This window comes from Elephas maximus, chromosome 8 (assembly GCF_024166365.1).
Source record: "Elephas maximus indicus isolate mEleMax1 chromosome 8, mEleMax1 primary haplotype, whole genome shotgun sequence".
NCBI lineage: Eukaryota > Metazoa > Chordata > Mammalia > Proboscidea > Elephantidae > Elephas > Elephas maximus.
This window is the reverse complement of record NC_064826.1, coordinates 28715421-28729873: the sequence shown is the minus strand read 5'-3', so window position 1 is coordinate 28729873 and position 14453 is coordinate 28715421. Positions and strand designations below refer to the sequence as shown.

The following is a 14453-nucleotide window of genomic DNA, read 5'->3' as shown; positions in this document are numbered from 1 at the left end:
ATCTAATCACTTCTGAGTTTTAAAAAGAGCACGTTAGACACAGAGACACATACACCTGGGGGAAGGCAGATGTCATGTGAGAATCGCCAAGGACCCAAGGAACACCCAGGCTACCAGCAAGTAAGGAATCTACAAGGCTGAGACCCTGATTTGGACTTTTAGCCTCCAGATCTGTGAGAAAATAAATTTCTGTTCTTTAAATTTGACACTTGTGGCATTTCTGTTACAGCAGCACTAGGAAACTAAGATACCCAGTAAAGATTTTAATCCCCAATCTATTAGGTATATTACCTAAGAAGTCTAATTGAGCTTGAGTAGCATGTGGTATGTTGTGGGAAGAAGCCTTGGTGGTGCCATGGTTAAGCACTTGGCTGCTAACCGAAACGTCAGTGTTTCAAACCCACACAGCGGCTCCAAGGAGAAAAGACCTGGTGACCTGCTCCCGTAAAAATTACAGCCTAGGAAATCCTATAGAACACTTCTATGCTGTCAGATACAGTTGTCACCAGTTGAAATCAACTTGACGGCACACAACAACAACAGCAACAAGTGTTGTGGGATAATCATGGGCCTTTTGAGGTTAGGTTTAGTTCAAATTCCAGGTGCATCATTTACTAGCTATAGGACCATAGTCAAATTTTACCCAACATTTCTAATCCTCAGTCTCCGCATCTGTAACATGGAGCTAATTAAGCCCTACTTGTGAGGACCGAAAAAAATCATGTGTTGAAAAATGCTGAGCGTGGTACCTGACTAGTCTTTGTTCAATAAATGTTTGTGTCCTTCCTGCCACTATGAAGCTGGGTCTAAGCCTTGACCACAAAAACAAGCACATGAAATGGGTCATATTGTGTTTGTTTCAAGAATGTACATACCGGACATGCTTTTGGTCCTCAGCCTATGTGCTTTCTGTGTTATATTTTGCCCAGGCAAACACTGAAGCCTGCTTCTCCTGTGCTAGCAGTTCTCAGTCACTTTTCCTCTGATACGATATAGATGCAGTCAAGGGCAAGCACCTTTCCCAGGCCTCCTGGGTTCTATGCACTGCTTTCTTTCCTCAAGAAAGTACACCCAGCTGCAAAAAGAGGGAATGCAGCCCATTGTGCCTGACTTAGAAAATGTCAATCATTGACAAATGTTAATACTTCAATTATTTTCCTAACCAATATAACACATCTCACAGCCGATCCAGGCATATTGAAGCTAGTACCTGCTGCCCTATGCATATTCTGACTATGCCAGGGAGAGGGATCTGGGATAAAGTGACTACTTTTAGATGGGAGCGTCAGGCCAGGGAAAGACAGCCCAGTTATAGTGATAATCTACAGGAAGAAAACAGAATTTTCTTAAACGATAATTTTTCTTCAGGGTCCTGGTGTTTCTTGCTTGTTTTGACTTAGGAAATGGTGGGTGGTATTGGGGTGGGAGTGCAGATTTCTGGAAACCACCTGAGCAACTTGTTACATGTCCATGTATCTGAAGGAGACCCTGCTATGATGTCCTTACCCTCTCCCACTGAGAGAGAAAAAACACTGACCAGGACTCCCAGTTCCCACGCTCATGACTTGGGTGAGTGTGCACAAGTGATGTTTTTGTGTTTGAGTTTCCAGGTCTGTGGAGTCAGAATGGAAATGCCTGTCCCAAAGATGATATGAGGCCCAAATTAGACACTGTGGCTGAGAGTGCTTTGAAAAACATTGAGATTATAAAAGTCAGGGCAGGGGACTAGGCATCATCACATCCCAAAGGATAGTGTCATGAACACTTTCCGATTGCATATGGTGCCTGTTGAGGGAAAACAATGCATATGTGTATCATAAATATGATTACTGGAAGTACCTCTTTTTTCACTAAAAAATTAGAGTATAGTGTGCTATATAAATGCCAAGGTACACAGTTATATTTCAAAATGCCACCAAGAGTCCAAAATTGTGCTGTCACAATTGAGTTTCCTCTTGATGTTTTAGTGTTTCTTTAACAAGCAATAGGAAATATAATAGCATTCCAATCGCTTCAGCCCAAAGCCTAGTTCTTCCCTAGTGAAAAGTCTAGCATTAATTTAGCCAAAGTGCACAAATGCTTCAGGAAAAATGAAACAGGAAATTAAATTTTCTGTAGCAGTTCAAGAAGTACCTGACCTTAGCAAAGTATTAGCCAGAAAGTTGACTTTCATATTGAGCAGTAAACCTTCCCATCTGGACAACCCAGAGAAGAGAAAAAATTTTGAATGGATTTTCCCCCAGTCCCCTTTTCTTCTTTATCCTCAAGAACTACCATTTTGTCCCCCCTGAGTAAACAGTGAAAGCATTCATATAGCATCTGAAACTTTCTACCACACGAGCCAAACCTACTTATCCAAGGACCTTAGTGCTACATAAGCTATTTTGAAAGCAGATAAATTTTGGAGAATTCTTTTGCAGAGGGAAGAGTAGATGAGGGTAGAGAAAAAGGAGGTAAGCTTATTATTTTTCTTTTAAAGAAATAATATCTACTTTGAACAAACTAACAAAAAATACCAGGTCTGTTTTGAACAAACTTGTTTCCTGGAGAGCAGATAAACTGTGCTTATGGAAATATATTCTGCCTTAAATATAAACCTCAAGAAGCTAAAATTGTCTCCTGTTCTTAATATAAAATGACTTTTTTAAGAGGAAGCTCCTTTTTTTGTGTGTGTGATATAAATGGTAGGATGCTTCATCATCCAATGATGGGCACATGATCCTGTGTACAATTCCTAGCAAAATCCTAAACAAAGCAAGCAAGCATTGATAATAATGTAATTGCCCTCTGGGAAGTCTAGCATCAAAATAAAAGCTTCTAATAAATTACTGACAGTTGGGGCAGGGCAGAGATCAAGTTTACTATACAATGCTTGGCACATAACATGTTGAGTGAATGGATGAATGGGCTCTAGTATAAATTCATGCTGTGTGTCCAAAAAAGGGCTTGGTCAGCAGTTCTTGAATTCTTTTGTACTTTCCATTGGATTCTTGAACTCTGTTCTCCTCAACTTCCCCACCCAGGTCTTCCTTCATTTTAACATTTTCTGCTTTCCTGAGAAGACCAAAGCAATCTCTTGTGTTAGAAGAGACGATTTCTTAAGCCTGGCCTGTGAGACCTTCTGATCGACCAGTGAGTAAACCAGACCTCCAGGAAGAGGAACTCGCTTTTCCAGCCTGGCACAGAAGAAAGCCAGTTGCTATTCAACAAAGCAATCCATCCCATAAAGGAAGGATTATAGAGTTTAGGGACTTGAAAATTTGATACCAGATAATGTCTTATTCTTAGCTGTAGGAATAGAGCTTCTATTATAGTATTATTAGATATTGTCGTTTTCTGCCAATTTTTGATTTTTGAATGCACGGATTCAGCCATTTAATACCTAACCTTTCTAGAATGAGTATGTAATTTGGGGAGCTCCAGATCTGATTTTGAAAGGATGTGTTGGTGTATTGTGTAGCATCTGGCCACGTGACTTGGTGGAGGCTTCCAGAAGGGCGGCATGGGAAGGAGCTCAATCAGACTGGGAAGAGTGTCACCGAGGTTAGTCCCCAAGGAGAGCCAACATTGTATATTATGTCCATTGAGCTGAAGGGAAAAAAGGAGGAGGCAGTGAGGAATGAAGAGCTTGACAGTGCTCAGAGTAAGCAAGAAAGCAGAATGAGTACCAAGGCATAAATATGTAGTTATAGAAACTTGGTCTACAGATTCTGTATAATGTAGGATTTTTTTTTTTTTTAACGGAGAATTTCCAGAGCAAGTGTGATGTCTGAACATTAAACACCTTTTCTCCATTCTCCTTAACAGTTTGGCCCTCACATGGGTAGGATGAGGTAAAGTTTGTCTGGGTTTGCCAGGTGTATACCTCTATCCTGTGTTCCTTCATTCAACCAAGAACTGGAGCTGACCTTTGCTGCACTGGAGCTGTAGGGTCACCGGCATGGAGTATGTTGAATTTCTTCTGTCTTTCACCATCTGTGCAGTTCGTGGGGCCCTGGATTTCTAGGAAGGATCCACGTGAACTGATTATTACAAGGATGAGAGAAGGCAGTGGTGGTTCAGTGATAGAATTCTTACGTTCCATGCAGAAGAACCGTGTTCAAATCCTGGCCAATAAACTTCATGTGCAGCTACCACCCATCTGTCAGTAGAGGCATGTGTGGCTATGATGCTGAACAGAGTTTCAGTGGAGCTTCCAGACCAAGACAGACTAGGAATGAAGGCCAAGTGATCTACTTGAAAATCAGCTGATCATGGGGATGGTGCAGGACTGTGCAGAGTTTTGTTCCATTGTGCCTGGGGTTGCCATGAGTCAGTGGCCAACTCCAAGACAGCCAGAGACACTATTTCATGGGGATGGTGCAGGACTGGGCAGAGTTTTGTTCCATTGTGCCTGGGGTTGCCATGAGTCAGGGGCCAACTCCAAGACAGCCAGAGACACTATTTCATGGGATTGATGATCTTAGACACTTGAAATGGGCTTCTGAATTTTTCTTCCTCTCACATGGGGGTATGAATATCTTGACTGGATAGGTGGTAGATGGAGAATTTCTTAATTCCCAGCTCAGTGTCTGAGGTCAGCCTTTCCATAATATAGGTGTTTTATTGGCTGGACTCTCTGCCCAGAGGAGGACATGTTTGCTCTGGTGTGTGATTCTAGGCTGGCCACCACAAGTTCTTTCATAATGGCTCATTGCAGACCACTGGGGTCTCTGCGTGTGTGTGCAGAGATGAAATGCAGAGAGGCCAGCGTGGGTAGGAGGAGAGTCGAGGTCATAAACTTGGTAGCATGAATGACCTTGAGCAGCAAGCTTTGTAGTCAGGAGAGTCAAGAGAAGAAAACGAGGATTGGAAAGGGGAATGAAAGTGATGAGTTCAGGTATTTAATAGGTGAGTATTACGGTAGATCCTAAGCCTGGACAAGGGTGACTAATTCTCCAAGTATAAAAAACCCCATAAACTAAGAATATACTGTGAGAAAAGGCTTTTAATACCCGGATGTGTGCATTTATTTATAGAACATTATAACAAAGTATAAAAATTAAATTATGCTTAGTTGCACAATTAATCAATTGCCAAACTTTTGATCTGTTATTCTCATTATGTGCTGTTGAGTAAGTTGTGACTCATAATGACCCTACAGAACAGAGTGGAATTGCCCCATAGGGTTTCCAAGAAGCAGCTGGTGGATTCGAACTGCTGACCTTTTGGTTAGTAGCCCAGCTCTTAACCATTGTGCTACTAGGGCTTCAACTTTTGATCTAGCCTCCCACTTAAAGAAGTATGTTCACTGTGTATATGGAAGACACTTCTTTGGATCAATGACTTTGGCATCTTAATTTTTTCATGATGATGTATTTGCTCCTGTTTTGTTTTTTCCCATCAAAATTGGAAAGTAGGAATGATGATTTGTTAATTATTTTTAAATGATTTAGTGTCCTTGATATATAAATATTTCCTGTTCCTATTCTACTTATAATTTAACAGAACCCCTATGGAGTCATATGATTAAAATTTAAAAGGTTTTTATTTAGAATATTTTTGTCAACCCCCCCCCAAAAAAAAACCCAACCCAATGCCGTCAAGTCGATTCCAACTCATAGCGACCCTATGGGACAGAGTAGAACTGCCCCATAGAGTTTCCAAGGGGCACCTGGTGGATTTGAACTGCCAACCTTTTGGTTAGCAGCCATAGCACTTAACCATTACGCCGCCAGGGTTTCCATTTTTGTCAACAGGATATTTTATCCAATAACTTCTTTAAGGGATATTTAATAACTCTACATTTGTGAGGGGTTACATATTTTCAAAGATCCCTAGGTGGCACGAATAGTGTGTGCTTGACTACTAACCTAAAGTTGGGCAGTTAGAACCCACCCAGTGGTGCCTGCAAAAGAAAAGCCTGGCAACCTGCTTCTGTAAAGAGTACATCAAAAAAAACCCTATGGAGCATTTCTGTTCTGTATCACATGGGGTCACCATGAGTAGGAATCGACTTGACAGCAATGGGTTTGACTTTGTATATTTTCAAAGTGCTTTGATCTACACTGTTTGTCTCCTTTGATGCTTGCAATAGCACAGAGAAGTCAGATGGCAGGCCTTGGTGTGCATCTGCAATTGAGAAAAGTGAAGCGCAGCGAGTGAAGCTTAAGGAGTGTCAGCTGATAATAAAGGGGGGCAGGAAGAAGGGATTCAGAGGCCTTGGGGTATTGCTGGAAAAGCCTCACACTCAGATTCGGAGGCTCTGGCATCTATGAAAATGTCTGGTCGACTGTATGATGTTTAGGTATTGTTGTCATTGTAATGACCCCAGTGCTCTTTCCTATTGCACTGCCTTTGCGTGGCCTTACTATTTTCAGACCGAATTGCTGAATTAACTCGTTGTTTTAGCATCAGGGGACAGAGTCTTGTTATTATTTTAACATTCGTCGACAGAACAAGGTCTCTCCTTGTCTTCTGCTTGTTATTTCATAATTGTCCAGTGTATATTTTCTTCATTTACGGATGTCCTTTAACTACCGCTGACACAGTAATAAGACTCAAAAGGCAAGAAGGAACTTGGAAGGGTCAGCAGGAGAGCATGGACACAAAAACCAGCAAGCAGGACTTGAAGGAAGACAGAAGAATATAAAACTCCTTCCTCCTGTGTTAAATTCTATGCCAAAGGCTGAGAAAGAGAGGGCAAGGGAAAGGGAGAAGTAGAGAGAAAGAGGAAGGCAGACGGAATGGGAGGAGACAAAAGAGGGACACTGGGGGGTGGTTTTCATTTGCTCCAAAATAGGAAGTAAAATCATTTATGCCCAAAGAAAAAAACAGGCTAAATTCTCTCTTGTCTCCTTACTTCCAGTTCTATCTTATCCTTAAAGGTATCTTGAAGGAAGCTATCGTGACCAGCATCTCCCAGCTGTTTGTTTTTATAATCTCAGCTGGCTCTTCACTCTCTCTGTAAGGCCAGAGTAAATAGGAAAGTGATGGCCCACAGCTGTGTGTAGTGGCGCTGCCTCAAGGACGGGAGTCTTGAATTGGTTAGGGCAAAAGCCTCCAGAGGAGGCTGGGAGAAAAGCTTTATTTGACTTTATAAACAGCTAGAAAAGGGAAAAAGAAAAGTTGAGGAGAACAGAGAAGGGAAATATTATAAGTTCTTCTGCATTGACTGAAACAGCAGCATTTCAGTGGGGGTAGAGATAGGCAGCCAGCAGCTACGTGAGACTTGGGAAGGCAAGAAGTCACAGCAGGACACTCTAGATAGGGACTAGAGAATGTCAGAAAAGAGCTGTTCTTGTGTTTTGGGTTTTGCTTTTAATTTCTTTCGGCCTCCGAGATGCATGTTATATGTGAGATTTAGCCTGGGGAAAGAGTGAGCTGCCTACACAGTGAAGCTGGACCCAGCATGACTGTGCATTAGCTGCAATTCAGAGCCCAGAAGCTGAACAAGATGCTTTTTTTCCCCTTGTTTTGCAACTTGCTCCCCTCTTTTCTCCTTCCTTTGGCTACACAAACTCTACATCCTACAGCCTTTTTAAAAATGCACAGTGTGCTTCCAAAGTTGTCCGTGAGGAGCATTGTCATTAAACACAGAGGTGGCCCAGGACTTCTCAGGGCTTACTTCACATTACATGCTTAATGTTTTATAGATGTGATGGGAAGTCTTTTCTGGTCAGCAAAAATCGTGACATATCCCTGAGGCATCAGTATTTTGCTTGTTTCTTGTGGACTCTGCAACTTGACTTTATTTATTATTCAATGTTCTAGCTTGAGGTGGCCAGGTCTGGGCCGGTGCTGCAGTTCTCTTCCACTTTCCTCTTCTGTGCTTGCCTATCCTCTTCTAGGAGTCTCTGGGTGGGCAAAAAGTTAACTCTGGGCTGCTAACCAGAAGGTTGGTGGTTTGAGTCTACCCAGAGATACCTCAGAAGAAACACCTGGCAATCTATTTCTGGAAAATGAGCCATTGAAAGCCCTGTGGAGCACAGTTCCACCCTGACACACATGGAGTTTACCTGATTTACCTGGCTTATCATAATTTATTATAACTACTTGATGTTTGCTTTCCTCAATGGGCTGTCGGCTCAGTGAGCACAGAGACTTTTCTGTTTTGTTCACCTCTCTATCCCTGGCTCTTCCATACTTGCAGTTTTGGCCTGTGGATGTTATAGAAGTACAGCGGAGCAAGGGGATTTAATAAATTGGATAGAGCATGGTTGAAGTCTTGAGGCATGGAATCTGAGCTCCAGAGAGAGAAGAAGGAGGCAAGTAGAAAGTTGGGACTGGGCGGAAAGACTAGTGGTTGATGTATCGGGAACAAATGAGAAGAGTTGGAAAGATAGGAATGCAATCAGAGAATGGAATATCTCATTTTATTATTTCAGAGGCGGGACTGTTTTGGGGATCACAAAGTCTCCAGTGTGGCTACTAGAGTGACTGGTTGAGATGAACTGGAGGAGAGAGTCATTGGGCATGAAGAGGTCCTAGATATTATATGCCTTGAGATGCAGATGTTGAAGCTTCCACTGAGATTTTCTAGTGGAATTATTCATCTGATAAAACAAACAAAAAAACCAATCCCATTGCCATTGAGTCAATTCCAACTCAGAGCGACCCTATAAAACAGAGGTAGAACTGCCCCCTAAGGTTTCCAAGAAGTGCTGATGGATTCGAACTGCCGACCTTTTGGTTAGCAGCCGAGCCCTTAACCACTGCGCCACCAGGGCTACATTCACCTGATAGTGGATAAAATTACTCACTTGGTGGTGAATAAAGGGCTTGCATATATAAATAATAGGCTTACACTTTGAATTCGTGCATTCACTCATTCCTTCTTATTTAGAGCCTGGCAGTAAGCTAGGCACTGGATATACAATAATAGCCAAAACAGGTGGGTCAAGGCCTCGTGGAACATGCAGATTATGGGAAAGGCAGACATTAAACAAATAATATGTAATTGTAAATTGGGAAGAGTGCTGTAACCTAGAAGTGTCAGAAGCCATCCAAATTCACGAGGAAGAGGGAGAAGCACCATCAGCACAAAACTGATTCCTCTGAAGTGGAGGTCAGGCATACCTCCACTCTCCAACTTTTTCAGCCTTTCTGTCACTAGCCACCCTCCCCACGGCACTCTCTATTTCTCTGCTGGGTTCAGTAATTAATTGCAATGGCCACACAGAACTACAGACCATGCTCATGATTATGTGGTTTATTAGGGAAGTAACAGGCTACAACTCAGGACGAGGATCAACTTGGAGGTAACAAGATACAACTCAGGAGACAGGACACAGTTTGTCAATCAGGCCACCTTCCAACCAAGAGAGCTTTTAATTTCTTCTTGGCTGTGCCTACAGACAGACCCCACACAGACCCCACTCTTGGGCTTACTGCCTCAAGGCCTCACTCTTGGCCATGCCCACTGCCGGCCTCACTGTTGGCTGTGCCTGATACTGGGCCTTGCTGTCCGCCTCTGACAAGCTTGGGCAAGTGTTACAGCTTTTTAACCCTGTCAGGAAGTACCCAGAGATATATGACTCTGTCAGCAAGCCTCCTGCCCAGAGGTGCTCAGCTCTCTTGCTCTGTGGGTCAGCAAGCCCACTGCTGCTGCCTTGCTCTGTGGGCCAGGAAGCACACCACGGCCATCTCACACCAGTCTCCTGGCTCCCTCTGTCTCAAGCCATCTCTAGTATTACAGCTGTGTCTCCTGGGTCTAGAAAGTTCTCGGCACAGGGATGCCGGGTCTAAAAGATGTGGTCTGCTCCAGCCTCTTCCTGATGGTAGTGAGGTCTCCCTCAAACTTTGTGGGATTGGCCCTTTTATAAGCCTACTCCACCCACCAAGACCACCGACCAATTCCCTCGGTAGGCCACAGTCACCTAACTTGCATAGTAACTGACCAATCCCCGCAATGGTTTTATGCACTCTATTTGCATAGTAGACTAACCAATCCTTTGTAAAATTATGGCCAAGCAAACCATCTTGGCAGAACTGCAAACCCAGGGCCAGAAAGGCCATGTATAAAGAGAAACTCGTTACACTGCAAGTGTCAAAGGGAAAAACTACTACCAGTTACTGTGGGGTTGACTCTGACCCACAGTGACCCCATGTTGTCAGAGTAGATTTTTCTGATTTTTCAGAGGTAGATTGCCAGGACTTTCTTCCAAGGTGCCTTTGGGTAGACCCAAATCTCCACCCCTTCTGTTAGCAGTTGAGAGGGTAACTGCACCACCCCGGGACACTGGGAAAAATACTAGGAATCTAAATTAGATTGAGGGATAGATAACAGCCTTAAAAATGATGGGTTTTGGCAATGCCTGTTTTAGTGGGTACCATTTCTTCCAGGTTATGGTGGGGATACATTTTTGTATATTGCAACTTTTTACTTAGGTTTCTGTATTATTTGTTCAGAACCTACGGAGAGTCACAGATAAACTTCCCTATCATTGGATATTGAGAGTTGGGATGGCCTCAAGGCATATTTTGGGAATACAGTTGGAAGAGAGTCAGTAATATGGAGTAGTTCTGAGAAATACGTGGGCATTCCACAATGGAATCCACCCTGGAGTGAGCTGTGAAACGTGGGTCCAACCAAACAGTTGTCATGGAGTTGATTCTGACTCATGGTGACCCCTATGTGTGTCAGAGTAGAAGTGTGCTTCATAAGGTTTTCAAGAGCTGTGATCTTTTCAGAAGTAGATCTTCAGGCCTTTCTTCAGAGGCAACTCTGGGTGGACTCGAACCTCCAAACTTTTGGTTAGTAGCCAAATGTATAACCGTTTGCACCCCCTCCCCGGGACCCTGAGATTCAGGCAGGGGTGCCCTGAGCTCCGTTTGGATAGGGAACATTCTTTGTAGGCTGTGTTTGCACACTGAGGAAGCCTGAGGCCTCTAAACTGCCCTGCAATTATAGATAATTTCTAAGAAGAAAATATGTATGATATAGTCTAGAAAACCCCCTCCACTTTATTTCTTAAATCCTCTAAAATAGTATACATTTCACCAATGGGAAAAAAAAATCTATCTTATTCTTTCAGTGGAAAAATTAAAACATAATTCACTATGACAGACCCGGCAGTATTTCTAAAATGCCAAAAATCTGGAGCAGGGAGGTAATTTAACTTTTAGTTATATATGACATGCATCCCAGGCCGGCTATATGATTTGTATTTCAGTATCAAAAGATATCATAAATATATGACTATGTTAATGAACCCAGAAAAAAAATCTTTCTGTCTTGTGGAAAAAACAAGTTTTATTTTTCATCCTTACTATATTTTAGAGAGCTGTATTTCTTGGGTTTTGGTGAATCTTGGCGAAGACTTTTTAGCAGTATAAAAGTATAAGTTACTGAGAAATATAGTCCTTTTACATATCTAGCTCTTTATTCAATTTTTTTTACTGTAAATTCATTATTTTGCTCAAATGTTTAACTCTATTTTTGTTATTCTTGCTTTTATCAAAATAAATTTCATAATTAATTCTATTGAAATAAATTTCATAATACAAACTCATCATTTTCTATTCCTAGTCTCCTAGAGTAGTATTTGTAACAAAGACGCTTTTACATATTGAAGAAAAAGACATTTGCATTCATTCATTCGAATAATATTTATTGTGTACCTGTTATGTACCAGGTACTGTTCTTAGGCTAGGGAGACAAAAGTGAGAAAAACAGACAAAAATATATTCTTTCACTTAGCTTATGTTCTGCTGTGGGAAACAGGCAATAAGCATAATAAATCATATTTGTACACTTAAAGGGAAGAATCCTATAAAGAAAAATATGTATCAGGGAATGGGGAGCATATAGTTTATTGCAAAAATGTTACTTTTTATGGTAATTGGAGGCCAGACTGTATTAATAGAGAAGCTTATAGAATTCCTAATATAACAGTAGAGTTAAAACATAAAGTGATAATTATTATTCCATTTTACTCACATATATTGTACATCATTTATTGTTGAGACTCAAGTGTTGTATTCTTTCTTATGTAGGAACTCAACTCAATTCCCATTACAGTCTCATGAGTTAGGATTGACTGCTTCAACTATACATATGAGGAAACTCTGATGCAAGGAGATTAAATAACTCTCTCTAGTGGGCACAGCAAGCAAGTGGCAGAGCCAGAATTCAAATCCAGATTTCTTGGCTCCCGGTCCTCCTTTCTTTTTACTCTGTATTGCTGCCTCTAACACTCCAAGTTCTTTATTACAACATTCTACCCTTTGCTTTATCTAACGGTGGTATAAAGATTTCAGAGTTTTCAGTCCTTCCAATAAAAATAATAAGTGTTCAGTTCTAAAACAATTTTTATGTAGGCTAGCAAGGTGATTTCTGAGGAAGTATCCTGCAGATCTTTCAAGAAGAAGGGAGAGAGGCAGGTGACCTGAGAGTTCAGAATATTAGCATTTAATAACGCTCTTTTTTTCCTAAATTTAGTCAACAGGGCTGCAAGTCTCAAAGTTATTTGTCCCAGTGGTAGCCAGGTTAAATTAATTTTTTAACTGAAGTTACATCTTCAAAATGGTAGGAGTAATCAGGAGCTCTTGTTTCCAAAAACTCTGCTATTGGCATATGATAACCCTGCATTTGCTAGTGTGGTTAACACAATTGTTCGCATAGTTTATATTTCACATACACAGTGTGTGCACCTGTTGTTAAACTGGCTAAAATGGTTCTGGCACTTTGGTATTGGGCCATTCTGCTGATACAGTGTGTTATAAATATTACAAGGACAAGAGCAGTTTGTATTACAGGATAATACAACATAATTTTCCTGACAAGCTCGTTTCCTATTTTTTCTCTGTAGTCTGAGATGTGAGTTAAAATTTCAGGCTGTGTTGTAAAGGTCATTGCAAAATATGACTGGTAATTACTTTATTTAGAACATGCTTTGTATAAGACACGCTGGTAGAAGTTTCATCCCTCTTGATTAAACTGATCCTGGTTGGGGGATGGGGTTGCCATGAGTCAGAATCAACTCAATGGCAGCAGTTTTGTTTTTTGGGGGTTTGGTTGGGGGAGAAGAGAGAGATGGTATCATTAAAAATAATAATTCCTTAAAGTTTTAAAATATACTCTCCTTCATGTGGCATCACCGCTATCTCAAGCCAGCTGTAATAGAGAAGAGCATCCTGTGATTACGAAAGAGAATAATATGAGAAGGGATTTCTGGATACTGCGAAGTTTGCTTGAGTGACACTGATTTATCTGGAAGCACCTGTCTTCCCCTTTCACCTTCATGCCTGTTTGTTTACTTTGGCCTCCTGTGGGCTACTCAGTTCTTTCTAACCCCTGTATCCAAAGGCGTAACCTGTAGTTAGTTTCAAATATACCTTGTTATAGGTTTATCATTACAAACAATTCTAACATTTGCTAAGGGGTCGTGTCCCAACTGGTAGTTAAATTCTTGTGTTTAAATAGTTTCATTATTAGTAAAATGCACCTAACAAGAAAAAATATCTAGTCAATCATGTTTTCTCATAGTATCATATGTAGAAGGTATGATTAGTACTTATTGACCTGGTTAGGCTCTGAAGACCAGGTCACCATGTGAAAATTGGCATTTTATGAAAATGAAAGAGGCCCACATCAGATCACAAAATGGAGAATGACTACATAGTTACATAACTGCCAAATCACATTATTACATAACTGCCAAACTGCTGAGAATCATGGCCCAGCCAACCTGACACATAACCTTAACCGTCACAGCTGGAGTTACTCTTGTTTTATACCTCAGCATTTGTAATTGCCAGACATTTGTCGTTAGTGTGCAAAATAGTCAGATAGTTGATTTTTTACTATTGTCATAAATGTGAAATGTCGGATAATGAGATAGTCGTTAAGTGAGGAGTAGGTGTATTTCTGTCCATTCTGTTCATTGCACATATATAAGCACCTATGTTAGCATGTGCCAGAAAGAGCCCAGACTCAGAAACAGTTTTCCTGAGTCATTGCTCTTTAAAATACACCATTATTTTTTAAAAAATTTTCAGACAGTAGTTCGCATGTACCAGGCGTGGTCCTTAGCACTTTACAAATATTAACTGTTACAGCACCCTTTGGAGGAAGGTATTATCCAAGGTCACACAAGTAGTGCTGATGGAGCCAGGGGATCCAACCCAGCAGTTGGGCTCCAGAGTTTGTGTCCTCAACAAACAATGCATTGATTTGTTTGTTAAGTACCAGATGGCAACAGTACGTATGCAGTGAAAAGTAGAATAGTTCCTGCCTTCGAGGGGCTTGCAATCTAAATATGTTTTTTTTTTCTCTCCATGTGTATCTGCCAAAGATTTTGATAAAGCACTACTGAACCCCTTCATGTATTAGTATATACTATGCACTGTATACTGTGATTCACACAGGGTACAAAGACAATACAGGTGATCCCTGACTTATAGAACATACCTCTCTCTTTTTTTTTTTTTTTTTGGTTTTCATTATTATTGCCTTTTATTATCAGTATCTT

At 41.1% G+C, this 14453-nt stretch overlaps 1 protein-coding gene across 3 annotated transcripts in view; it reads left to right on the top strand.

Moving 5' to 3' along the window:
- Positions 1 to 14453, top strand: part of CPED1 (cadherin like and PC-esterase domain containing 1) — a 307531-nt gene that overhangs the window by 20107 nt on the left and 272971 nt on the right. The window lies entirely within an intron of this gene.